The sequence below is a fragment of the Grammomys surdaster genome, unplaced genomic scaffold (assembly GCF_004785775.1).
Source record: "Grammomys surdaster isolate TR1022 unplaced genomic scaffold, NIH_TR_1.0 125982, whole genome shotgun sequence".
Classification (NCBI taxonomy): domain Eukaryota; kingdom Metazoa; phylum Chordata; class Mammalia; order Rodentia; family Muridae; genus Grammomys; species Grammomys surdaster.
Window position 1 is genome coordinate 572743 of NW_021620798.1, and position 13453 is coordinate 586195.

Below are 13453 nucleotides of genomic sequence, written 5' to 3' on the forward strand. Positions count from 1 at the left end.
GGGGAATTAGAGGGTGGGGAGATGGAGTGGTGGGTTAGATGGGGGCACATCTTCATAGAAGTAGGAGGAGGGGGAATGGGATAGGGGGTTCCTGTGCAGGAAAGGGGGAAGTGGGGTAAGGGAAGAATATCTGAAATGTAAATAAAATATCCAATAAAAATACCAAAATGACAGCAATCAACATTTATCTTTCAATATTAAATTTAAATATTAATGGCATTACATCCACAGTCAAAATAAATAAGTTAGTTGAATTGATTAAAGTAAAACAAAGAAAAATGAGGGAAACCATGGGGAAACTAAAGAAAATGGGACAGAAAAAAAGGAAGACAATGATATCCTAATATTTGAAAAAATAGAATTCATGCTCGCTTCTCTAACACATATACTACAATTGGAATGATACAGAGAAGATTAGCATGGCCCCTGCACAAGGGTGACACACAAATTCATCAAGCGTTCCATATTTTTCTTTTAATTGTAAAGTTAAAATTACTTTTGTTTCTTCTACAGTATTTAATATAAGTCGCATTGATTGTGCACTTTCTAATTGTGTTAGTATTTTGAAATCCAGCATGTCAGTTATGGAAGTCTATCAACCAGCTTTTATTTTATTGCCCTGAGTATCACAGAACCTTGGTATTCTGAAAAAAAGCTTTCAAGTACTGGAAGAAATGAGTCAGGCTTTAAACAGAAGCAAGAGTGTAGTGGGCTTGATTATTGCTGGTATAACAGATTTACATTAATTGCTAGCACCACTGCTTCTGCAATTGCTTTGACACAAGAAGTTAAGACAGCTACTTTTGCTAATCATTTAGAAAAAATGTTACTAATGTGTTGAATATACAAGAGGATTTAGATAGGCATTTGGAAGAAAGGATTGATGCTCTTTATCCTATTCAAATTATTGGAAGGAGGTTCAGAGTTTAAGAGTAAGGAGCCATCTCAAGTGTCATGCCAAATACCATTAGATTCATGTTAGTTCTAAAATTTACCTTGGTAGTCATTATAATTAGGAAAAAGTTTAAAGACACTCACAGTGTATTCAGCATAATTCTAACACCTCTCAGGCTGTTTTAACAATACATAGTGAGCTTATGAATTTCAAGAATGCTGCTCTGCTGAATGTTGACGTTGCAGATACTGCAGATAAAATTATCCATGGCCTGAGGCCAATATTTCTATTTTGGTCAAGCTTCAAGAATGGCATATATAGCTTGATCATGCTAGCCCTTTTTGTCCTGCGAATACTTTTATTCCTGCCCATCCTGTTAAAGCTTGTCTTTAACAACATCAACATGTTCGCAGCCAAAGTACATGGCTTGAACCTGAAAATGGACCCCCAGACAGAGTTATTAAATTAACAGGCTGGCAGGCCAAGAACAGGTAAGATTCTGCACAGAGTCTCACCAACATAAGACAAAAGTACATTGCTTTTGATAATGCATATTCCACGAAGGGTAAGGAAGGCATTCTTGGCAGAATGAAGTAAGACAGGCTCAGTATTGTTTATGAAATAAAAAAGGGGGAGAAGCGGAGTGCCTTTGGGGCTGCTTGGCAAGAATCTGACATGGTCCAAAGACAAAGAAATGGTCTGCTTGGCAGGAATATGACATTGGCCAAGGACAAGGAACAGGGCTTCAGGCAGGAATCTGACATTAGGCTAGAACAAAGAAGTAACTTCAGTCAGGAATCTAAATTTTAGGCTAGAACATGGAAGTAGGCTTCAGACATGAAAATGAATTTGGGCTAGGACAGGGAAGTTGGTTCAGATACTTTGGTCATTGTGATAAACTCTTAGAAACAGTGATCACTGCAATGTTCATGGAATTTTGTTTATTGCCTCGCTTGTTCTTTGACTATTTGTGTTTATTGTCTTGCTTGTTCCTTGACTATTTGCATCTATTGTATTGCTAGTCACACAACCTAGAAATGACCTTAATTACTTGCATGTAATTAAAATGGTATAAAAGCAAAAAGGATCGGGGGGATGGGATAGGGGGTTACTAGGGAGGGGAAATGGGGAAAAGGGATGACATCTGAAACATAAATAAATAAAATATCCAATAAAAATGAAAAAATAGAATTCAAGGTAAAACTTATGAGATGAGGAAAGACATTTCATTCTGATCAAGAAAACAATTAACAAAGAAGACATTATAGCCCTAAACATATACTCACCAAATCCAACAGTTCATTTTTAAAATGCAACTGCTGGAGATCAAGACACAGATTAACCCCCAGCTCAATAATAATAGTTTATTTCAATATCACTTTCTTCAATAGACAGGTCATCTAGACAAAAATAATGCTGGAATTAAATGATATCATATATCAAATGGCCCTAACAGAAACCTGCAGAACATTCTGTCCAAACACCAAAAATATACAGCAGCCCAAGGAAGTTTCTCTAAAATGCACCACATACTGGGACATAAAATGAATCTTAACAAACAAAGAAAAATTTAAGATAACTTTATGTAGCGTACCTTACCATGATGTTATAAAGCTCAAAATCAACAGCAAAAGATTTTGCTGGATGGAGATTTTATAAATATACTACTGCTTTTCAATGTAGTGCTTGAAGTACTAACTGGAACAAAAAGACAAGAGATAAATGTCATTAAATGAATCCAAATAGAAATCAAACCATCCCTGTCTGCAGATGATATATTATGCATAAGAAACCTAAATTGGGCATTGGTGTAGTACACCTTTAATCCCCCTGTTCAGGAGGCAGAAACAGGCAGATCTCCGAGTTCCTGATCAACAGCATGAGTTCCAGGACAGCCAAGGCTACACAAAGAAACCCTGTCACAAAACAAAACAAAACAAAACAAAACAAAACAAACAAAGAAAACCAACAACCTTGAGAGCTAAAACATCTAGAAATTATCAACACTTTCAGAAAAGTAGCAGGATACAAAATCAACTTAAAAAATCAGCAGCCTTTGTACTACAACTAATAAACATGCTGATAAAGTGATCATGGAAATATTCACAATAGCCTAAATAAATAAATAATAAATAAACATAATAAAGTATATAGGACGGAACCTAACTAAGGAAATGAGAGACTTTTCTACCATAAAGATTTTACATCTCTGAAAGAGATTGAAGAATAATTCTACAAAATTAAAAGACCTCCCATGCACATAAATTGGCAGAATTAATACTGCGAAATTAATATCATGTATAAGTACTGTGCACTAAATATCACTGGGAGGCCTGCTCCTTTCTAAACAGAAATGTAAGAAGAGTAGATCTGGGGGAGAGGTGAGGTGGCAAGGGAACTGGGGGGATGAGAGGGAAGGAAGGCTGCACTCAGAATGTATTGTATGAAAGAAGCATGAAATTTTAAAATAAAATCAAATGACAGTTCTAACAAAAGATTCAAAGCCATCACAATCAAAATCCCTATGGCATTGGTAATACAAATGGGAAAAACTTTTACAATTTATGGAAGCACAAATACCCTGGATAGCCAAGGCAATCCTGAGCATAATGAACCATGATGTCTTATTTTAACTTATATGACTGAGCCATAGTTATAAAACCAGAATGACATTGATATAAAAGCTGGCATGTAGATCAATGGCACAAAACAGAAGAACCAAATATTAACCACATTTTATTTTAGCCATCTCATATTTGATGAAGATACCAAAAGTATACATCAGAGGATGGCATAATAAATGCTGTTGGGAAACAGGATCTCCACCTGTAAAAGAATATTAGACCCCTCATTATTACCCTGTAGAATATCAACGACAAATGGATCAAAGACTTCAATGTGAAACAACACTGAAATTTCCTGAAGAGTACAGGCAATACCCTATAAGAGATAGGTACAGGAAATGACTTTCTAAATAGGACTCCATTTACTCAGTAATTAAGTACAATTGACAAATAGAACCTCATAAAACTAACAGGCTTCTGTAGAGAAATGTAGAGAAATCAACTGAGTAAAGAAGAAGCACACAGAGTTTTAAAGAATCTGACAGTCATTCACCTGATAGAAGAGTAATATCAATAATAATAATAATAATAATGATAATGATAATGATAAACTTAACAGAAAAGAACCAAGAAAACAAATGAACAAAAATGAACCACAGTTCTGAACAGAGATTTCTTAAAAGAATAAATAAGAAATGTCTTTAGAAGTGTTTAACATGCTTAGCAGTCAGAAAATTGCAGATTAAACTTTTTAACATTTCATGTTTATCCAATTCAGAATGGCTAAGATCAAGAAAATATCTGACAATAGATATTAGAAGGATGTGGGGAGAGGGGATCCCCATTTACTATTGGTGGGATTGAAAATTGTTGTAGCCACTATGGATATCTCCATGGAAAATAGTCAAAAAAGCCAAATGTTAGATCTATCATTTATCCCAGATATAGTATAGTATATATACTCCTTGAAATATACCCAAAGGACTCAATATCCTATGACAGAGGTATTTACCAGGCCATATTTATTGCTGCTATAGTCACAATCACAGGGAAATGGAAATAACCTGTAGGTCCTTCAACTGATAAATGGACAATTAAGTTATATTCAGCTGTAAAAAAAATAAAATAAGGAAATTTTTTGGTTAATTATTGAACTGGAAAATATACCAAGTGAGATGACCCACATGGACAAAGACAATTTGTACATGTTGTCTTTTTATTTTATTTTTATTTTATTTTATTTTATTTTATTTTATTTTGTTTTCTTTTAGAGATCCTAGCTCTGAATCATTATATTTGATTGTATAACCTGAAGTAGCTACAGCATCCAGGAAAGTAACAAGGAACCAGGAGAATAGAGACATAGCAGGAGCTCTAGAGAAGCCAGGGGGTGGGGGGGAGTAGGTAGGTTCTCTAGAAGTGTAAAGAATCAAAGCAGGTTGGAACCTTTAACTGGGGAAGGTAATACAGTGGGGAAAGAGGAGAAAGGACAAATAAATAACTATAAGGATATTTGGAAAAACCACAAGGAAATATATTATTTCAAATATTTCAAAATAGACACACACATTATATATATAAATGGAGTTGTGACATATTGGGTGATAGCACTCTACTGAAAAGCCATGTACCATCTGTGGTAATTTGAATAAGAATGATCCCCATAAGCTCACATATTAGAGTGCTTAGTCATCAGAAAGTGGCACTATTTGACAAGGATTAGGAAGTGTGGCCTTGGAGCAGGTACAGCTTTACTGGAGTAAGTGTGTCACTGGGTTTGGTCTTTGAGGTTTCAGAAGCCCATGCCTGTCCCATTCTCCCCATCTCTCCGTGCCATGGATCAGTATGACTAAGGCTTATAAAACCCATCTTATATAAAACCCTAGTATAACAATCAAGGTGTTGGTCATATAGGTTTAAGAAACTCATAAAACAATATAGACTATAATCATTGCCATTTTTGCCTCCCAGAACTTGAAGGTAAAGACCTTGTTGCTGAAGACACTACATACATACATACATACATACATACATACATACATACATACATACATACATACAGGACCTGAAAGAATCAAGATGAAGCTGATCTGGAACTCTGTTCCCTATGGACTAATTATCATAGTATCAGAAGGTGCTACATAAGCTGATAACAGTAGAAAGCAATCAATAGTCCTTCTCAGCTGTAAGACCTACAAACCACAATTACAAACCCCAGAATGATATCCCCAATAATGCAAACAGTGGCACTATCACCTTGGTAATAACAAGCAGCTACCTAAGTGGATGTAATGTCAACTCAGTAAGAGGGAATTAATGCCTGATAGTATAAATCTAGCTAACAACCCTTTGGTGCAGAGGTCACAAACCCAAGAGGAGAAACAACTTACCATTTTCTTAAACCAATGTAATTTCTAACTATAGTCTAAATAACTATCATTATACCCATAGATAAGGGTACTCTTACCTCTTATCACAGAACCTACTCAAGGTAATAGATGATGACTATTACAGTGATTAACAACTAGTAAAAATGAAGGAAATAAATTACCATAGATATATGGATATTTTAATTAAAATATCTACAATGTAACACTTTGCCTATGGTTCATGGAACAGTATGGAATAGGGATGGAAAGATTGTACCTTGGTGACTATTAATAGTGTCCCATAGACATGGCACAGATGCTTCATCCATGAATTCACAATGTATCTGCTTGAACTAGATCTCCATAATAATAACACTATTGATATTCTAATGGTGGAAGTCCCACAGGCCAATTCCTACATGAACAACTAAGGCAACTGAAGGATTTTGATGGAGGGAGAATAAGTTTTCTCTAGAAATGAGATTTCTGATAAGTTATCCAATCCTAGTGGTTAGCCATAAACACAGATACATACAAATGATATCAAATAGACTAATTATTGTGTGTAAGTGTGTATGTGTGTGAATGTATATGTGTAACAATAATTATAGAAGAGTTCATAAGTTTGAGAGGGAGTTGGGGACAAAGGAGAAGCAGGAGTGGTGATAGGAGAAATGTGAATATGATGCAACTATAGTACACATGATATGAAATTTTCTTAAAATATTCTCAAAAATAAAGAAATGTAAATTTAGAAATTATATAGGCTAAGAAAACAGAAGTTTAAATAAAGTCAGAAAATGAAATAGTAGGTATTACCATTGATGATATAGAAACAGAGCAACCTTACCAGGAATGCTTTCATGAATACACAAACTGTATAACTCAGAAATAGATATGAAACATAACTTACCAAGGAAAAATCACAGGGAAATTTAAAAAATAGACCTACAACTAGTAAGGAAATTAAAGACCTCTTAACAAAGAAAACTCCAGGACCACATGGTTGGACTAGTACATTTGACCAAGCTTCTAAAGAATTAGCATCAATCTTTCTTGAACTCTTCCAAAGAACCAAATAGGAAGTAATTATAAAAGTGTTTTGTGAGGCAATCATCATTCTGGCACAAACACAAGGCAAAATTATGATAAGAAAAGAAAATTACATGTTAACACCTTTGATGAACTTATATACAAAAGCATCTCTCGAAAAATACAAGAAAAGCAAATTCAACAGCATCATAAAAAGACAATAAACTATGACCAAGTATAATTTATTTCTGAAATGCAAAAATATTTCAGCATGTGACAATTAATTAATGTGATATGCTGCATTACAGGAAGAATATGGGACAATTTTAACTGGGGATGGAGGAAAGAGGGTAATATGGGGCAGAGGAAGAAAGAAGAAATAAATATCCATAAGGATGTCTAAAAAGCCACAGGGAAATATTAACATACTATTTAATTAATTGCTTTTAATTATTAATTATGAATTAATTATATTAGTATATTATCAATATATTCATAAATATAGGTTTAAATACACATACAATACATATGTGTGCATATACACATATACAGTTTTAATAGAGTTGTACCAAAGGGGCTGATGATGTTTGCCCCAAAGAGTTATGCACAGTTTAACAAAACTCCCAAAGCCAGAAATGGTGGCACATTACATTAGAACTCTCAATAAAGCTGCATTAAATACAGATTTAGAGCACTACATTCCCTCTAGGTATATTAATTCTTTCAGTCTATAAACATGAACTATTTCTCCATTAGAGTGTATTCTTGAATTTCTCTCATCAGTACATGAGTTTCCAGTATGCCAATCTTCCAGTTCTCAAATTAAATTTATTCTTATGTATTTTAGTTCTGTACCTATTACAAATAGTTCACTATTATAGAAACATACATGTTGATTTTGCTTTTATTTTCCTAAATTTATTCTTTAAATTATTCAATGTAATGCTATTTTTAAAAAGTGCTTTAGCAATACATAATTTACATACTACAGAATAAATGTCTTTAAAATATACAATTCAACAATGTTTAGTATTCACATAGTTGTGGCAATAATACCACTATCAATGTTAGAATATTTTCATAACCAAAGAAAAAATTTTCATTCCTTCCCCATGACCCACAGTATATTCAGCACATACCCTAACCATGGCAACCACGAATCTGTATTCCTTCTTTAAAAAAAAGTATTTATGTCCATGTGTGTTTTGCCTCCATGTATATCTATGCATTGCATATGTGCCTTGTGCCCGTAGAAACAAGGAGCCATTGGATTCTCTGGAACTGGAGTTACAGATGCCTACAAGCTACCATATGGATGCTAGGAATTGAACCCAGTTCATCTGGAATAGTAGCCAGTGCTCCTAACCATTAAACTATCTCTAACACACCATACATCCATCCTTTGCAGCCTTTTCTATTCCAGACATTTTATATAAATGGTATTATACAACGTATGGTCTTTTTTGACTAGTATCTTTTATGTAGCATATTTCAAAGTTAACCCAGCCATGAATGAGGATTTCATTTTTTTCACATCCTCAGAAATAGTTGTAATTACCTTTTTTATATATTATAGTCATTATAATAGACATAGTGGATGTCCTGTAATGCTTAACTGTGTTCTTTGTGGACTTTCCTACAAGATTGTTTGGGCTATTTTGCATTCCTTAAATTTCCATGTAAATTTAGATAGCTTTTAATAGCCTTATTTGAGTCTCAAAAAATACTACTAGAGTATAAACCTTGCCTATTTAAATCATGAAACATTTGGTGGGCACCAACTGTGTTCAACACTCTCTTCTGGCTGCTGAAATGATGCAGAAATGAAGATAATGCAAATTAGTTATGCTTTTCAAATCTTCTATATTCTTATTCACATCTAGTATATTTCTTAGTTTCGGGGAAATGTGTACTACTCTCCAAGATTTGCAATTTGTCTTCTTTTCCTTTTTACTGAACCAGTTCAATTTTGCCTTACTCATTTTATAGTCCTGTCTAATACTTAAACTTCCATGATTGCTACACTGTTTCGGCAAGTTACTGTTTCCATTAACATGAAATACAATTCTATCTATCTATCTATCTATCTATCTATCTATCTATCTATCTATCATTTATTATTTATTAAAATAATTTCTGCCATAAATAATGACTTACAAGATTAATGATATTTACGATATCAATGTTTGGTCTTAACTGATATTCTATATGGTATTTATTATTACAGATTTTTTCCTTTTATTATTGTATAACTATCCCCTAGTTTTCATCTGTTCAGTTTTTTGTAAATCTATACTTTTCAAAGGGCTAGTAACTGGACATATTTACTTTCCAGTGTAAATATGTCTGCCTTTTTAATAGCTTCACACATGGTGACAAAAGCCAGTGGCTACTCACCAAAATCCATTTCCTTTTTACCTCATAGAAATGGGGCCATCACTAAGCAAGCACATGGGATTGTGACAGAGCCATATTCATGCTTCCATCCTTCTTTACACTTAGATGGGTCATATAACAAATTGTTCATCAATATACTATAAATGGAAAATCGTAAGTACTACTTTATGAGCCTGGGTCTTAAGGAAGAAGCGTGAATATTCTACAGCCATTTTCTCTCCCCATTATTCAGATGGTTGAAATCATGTCAACATGGAAGGAAAGCAACAGCATGCTTAGGCAATTGTTTTTCAATTGAGTGGGATTGATTTTGTCCCTTGGAGAACATATGACAATGTCAGTATTTTTGGGGGGTAAGATGAAGTTGTTATCTCCAGTGTAGCAACTCATAGAAGCTGAGGAGAGCAGTAAACATTTTTAAATGCACACAATGACTTCTAAAACAGTGCCCATCCCTAAATGTTAAAAGTGTATAACATTTAAAAAATCAAATACTAGGGCATCTGAGAAAAGTTTCAAAACAAAAATGAATCTTACAGGATATAGAGATTCCCTGTGGCCTAGAATGATCCCATAGGCAGGAAAATCTTATTCTTTAACAGTGAGGACTCTGGATCATTTTTGTAATACTAGGCCAGCCTTATTATAATTTATTTATTGCAGTTAGAACATGCGTAGAATCACTTCTGTCATTTTATACTGTGTATCCTCTTCTCCTTTTTATTTTTAAGCATTTTTTATACAGTTTATTCTAATCATGGTTCCCCTCACTTGTTTTCTTGCCAGATCCTACCCACCTATGAAACACCATGCCTTCTCTTTCTTTAGAATAAAAAAGTTCAATAAAAAAGAATAAAAGATCAGCAGTCTCATACTACCCCAGACCGTGAGATCTCTCATACACTGAGCCCCCAACCCCAACACATAGATCAGAGAACTTTGTGGTCTGGCCTCAGTGTGAGAAGCAGCACCTAACCCTCAAGAGACCTGAGGCCTCAGGGAGTGGGTAGGCCTGGTGGGGGAGGGGACATCCTCATGGACACAAAGGGAAGGAGAAATGGGATGAGGAACTGTTGGAAGCAGACCAGGAGAGGAACAATCACTGAACTATAAACAAATAAAATTTGAAAAGAATAAAACAAAGCAAACAAAGAAAAAGCATAAAAAACACACACTTTTACACACACACACACACACACACACACACACACACACCATAAAAACAAGAATCTGGAAACCTTAATGGATAAGAAAAAGTAAAGCAAAAATTGTCCAAAGCATTGTAATACAAAGAATCTCCAAAAATACCATTGAGTTTGTTTTGTGTTGGCCATCTACTGCTGGGCATGGGACCTCCCTAAAGTGGTTTATATAACCAGTGAGACAACATTAAAGAAACTATTTTTTTCCTTTTCCAGCAGTTGTCAATTTCAGGTAGCTTAGATTCTGGGTTAGAGATGGATAGTTGTGTCCACTTCCCCTTTCAGAGCTGGGACCCCATCTAGCTTGGACCTGTACAGGTCCTGTATATGCTGCTGCAGTCTCTATGAAATCATGTGTTTCACTCCTGTTGTGTCTAGAAGACACTATTTCATTGTTGTCTTCTATACCTGCTGGCTTTTACAATCTGCATTTCTCCTCTCCTGCAGAGTTACCTAATCTCTGAATGGAGAAGTTTGATGAAAATATCCCCATTAGAACTGAGTGTTCCCACATGATATTCACTCACCGATTATTGGATATTAGCCCAGAACCTTGAAATACCCAAGATTCAACTCACAGGCCACATGAAGCTCATGAAGAAGGAAGACCAAGTGGGGGTGCTTCGGTCCTTCTTAGAAGAAGCAACAAAATACTCAAGGGAGCAAATATGGAGACAAAGTGTAGGACAGAAACTGAAGGAGGGGCTGTCTGAAGACCATTCCACCTGGGTATCCATCCCATGTGCAGTCACCAAAGGTAGATGCTGATGTGGAAGTTAGGAAGTGCATGCTGATAAAAGCCTGATATAGATGTCTCCTCAGAGGTCTGCAAGAGTCTGACATGTTCAGAGGCTGATGCTCACAGCTAGCCATTGAACTGATCATGGGGTTCCCAATGGAGGAGTTGGAGTGAAGACCATTGGAGCTGAAAGGGTTTGCAACCCCATGAAGAGAGCAACAATACCAACCAACCATAGCTCCCAGGGTCTAAACCACCAGCCTGGGAGCACTTAGTGAGGGCTCCATGGCTTCAGCTGTATATGTAAGGGTGGAGGGCCCTGTCGGGCATAGGTGGGAGAAGAGATCCTTGGTCTCATGAAGGCTGGATGTCCCAGTGGGTGGGAATTTGAGGGTGGGGAGGTGGGAGTGGGGGAGTAGGTAGGGGCACTTCAGCGGAGAAGCAGGAGGAGGGATGAGGGGATAGGGAGTTCCTGGGGGAGTGGAGATGGGGTAAGGGGACAACATATGAAATGTAAATAAAACATCCAATTTAAAAAAAGAACTGAGTGTTCCAAGGTCTTTCACACTCTACACATATCTGAGGAGTGTCTTAGCTGGCATCATTGAGATGGGAGGCCCTTGATCCTGCGAAGGCTTGATGCCCAGCATAGGGGAATGCGAGGGCAATGAGGCAGGAGTGGGTGAGTGGGTGAGTGGGTGGGTGGGTGGGTGGGTGGGTGGGGAAACACCCTCATAGAAGCAGGGGGCAGAGAGTGTGATAGGGGGTTTGCGGAGGAGAAACTGGGAAGAGGGATAACATTTGAAATGTAAATAAATAAAATAACCAATAAAATTTTTAAAAAATGAAAAAATCAAAAGATTGTATTTTTGCTTATGTATTTTTCTATATTATATCTCCCCTATATACTAGATCTATTCTAATGATATATTTTAAATAGCTCCTCTTTGTGGCAAGTTCTAAATCATAAAAGTACCATGAAAGAGGTTTACAAATTGTTCTCCTTAGCTGCTCCTCTGAAAATAACTGCAATGTAGGTTATCACTCCCATGCTGGATGGTTTAGCCTAAGTAACTTTAAAAGACCTGCATAAGTCTTCCATATTCTAGTCTCTATTTTTCATGAGAAATTTTTTATCTAGTCAAATGTATTCAAGTACAGTCTATTAAATATACTTCATATATTCCCTTGTTTAGAGTTTCATCTACTATATTCTTTCCATCTAGAAATAGAAGGCACTTGACCAAATAGTCATGGGAGGCAGATGGAGGGAGATTCCTGTGTGGAAGAGAGGAGGGGTTGAGGAATAGGGGGCAAAATCAGGCATGGGGCGAGACAGGAAAGAGTCCTTGAGGACCAGGAGAATGAATGGAAATATACAGCTACCAGGGGTGTGGGGGGGGATTCTCTAGAAAGTTCCAGAAACTTGGGGTGAGGAAGGCTCCCAGAAGTCAATGCAAGAGACCTTAGCCAAAATGTCCAATAGTGGGGTTACGGAACCTAAAGAAACCACCTTTAGTAGTCAGACAGGACCCCAGTGGAAAGATGGGGACATGAACCCACCTACAAAAATTTTGACCCAAAATTGTTCCTGTTCTAAAAGAAATTCGGAGACAAAGATGGAACATAGACTGAAGGAATGGCCAACCAGTGATGGGCCCATGTTTAGACCCACCTCGTGGTCAGGAACCAATCCCTGATACTGTTTCTGCTGCTATACTGTGCTTACAGAGAGAAGCCTAACATGATTGCCCTCTCAGATGCAAAGGTGAGGAGCGATGGGGGAGAAACGCTACAAGGGGGGACAAGGAGGGGGGAGCATTGGGGAAATAAATCAATAGATAGATAGATAAATAAATAGAAGGCACTTGACCATTTTCCATACAATTTTTAATTAATTATCCTTTGTAATGGTTCATCTGGAGTCCCACAACTTCTGCAGTCTTTGCCAAACATATTTTCTTGAAAGTGCCTATCTCCTCAATATGCTTATTGTACTTAAATTAAAACTGTCACACCTTTGAATGTTATGTATGCTATACTGTGCATATATACTATAATGCGTATGTCACTTTATTGTCAGTTGAATTTGTGACTATTGGGAGCAAGGATATAAGTCTTATTTTTGTTTCGTTCTTGTGGTCAATCTATTTGTCTTTAAATAGAAGTTCCTAAATAAATTATGATGGTAATGATGAGAACACTATTGTTAGTGTTGTTGAAGATCTATTCTTCTTTGTTCCTGTAAATTAGTA

General features: G+C 36.1%; 1 non-coding gene across 1 annotated transcript; it reads left to right on the plus strand.

Moving 5' to 3' along the window:
- The first annotated feature begins 364 nt into the window (after nucleotides 1-364).
- LOC114609769 lies at nucleotides 365-471 on the plus strand. Its single transcript, XR_003709577.1, has one exon. It is a non-coding gene; the product is annotated as a U6 spliceosomal RNA (small nuclear RNA).
- Nucleotides 472-13453: the final 12982 nt, after the last annotated feature.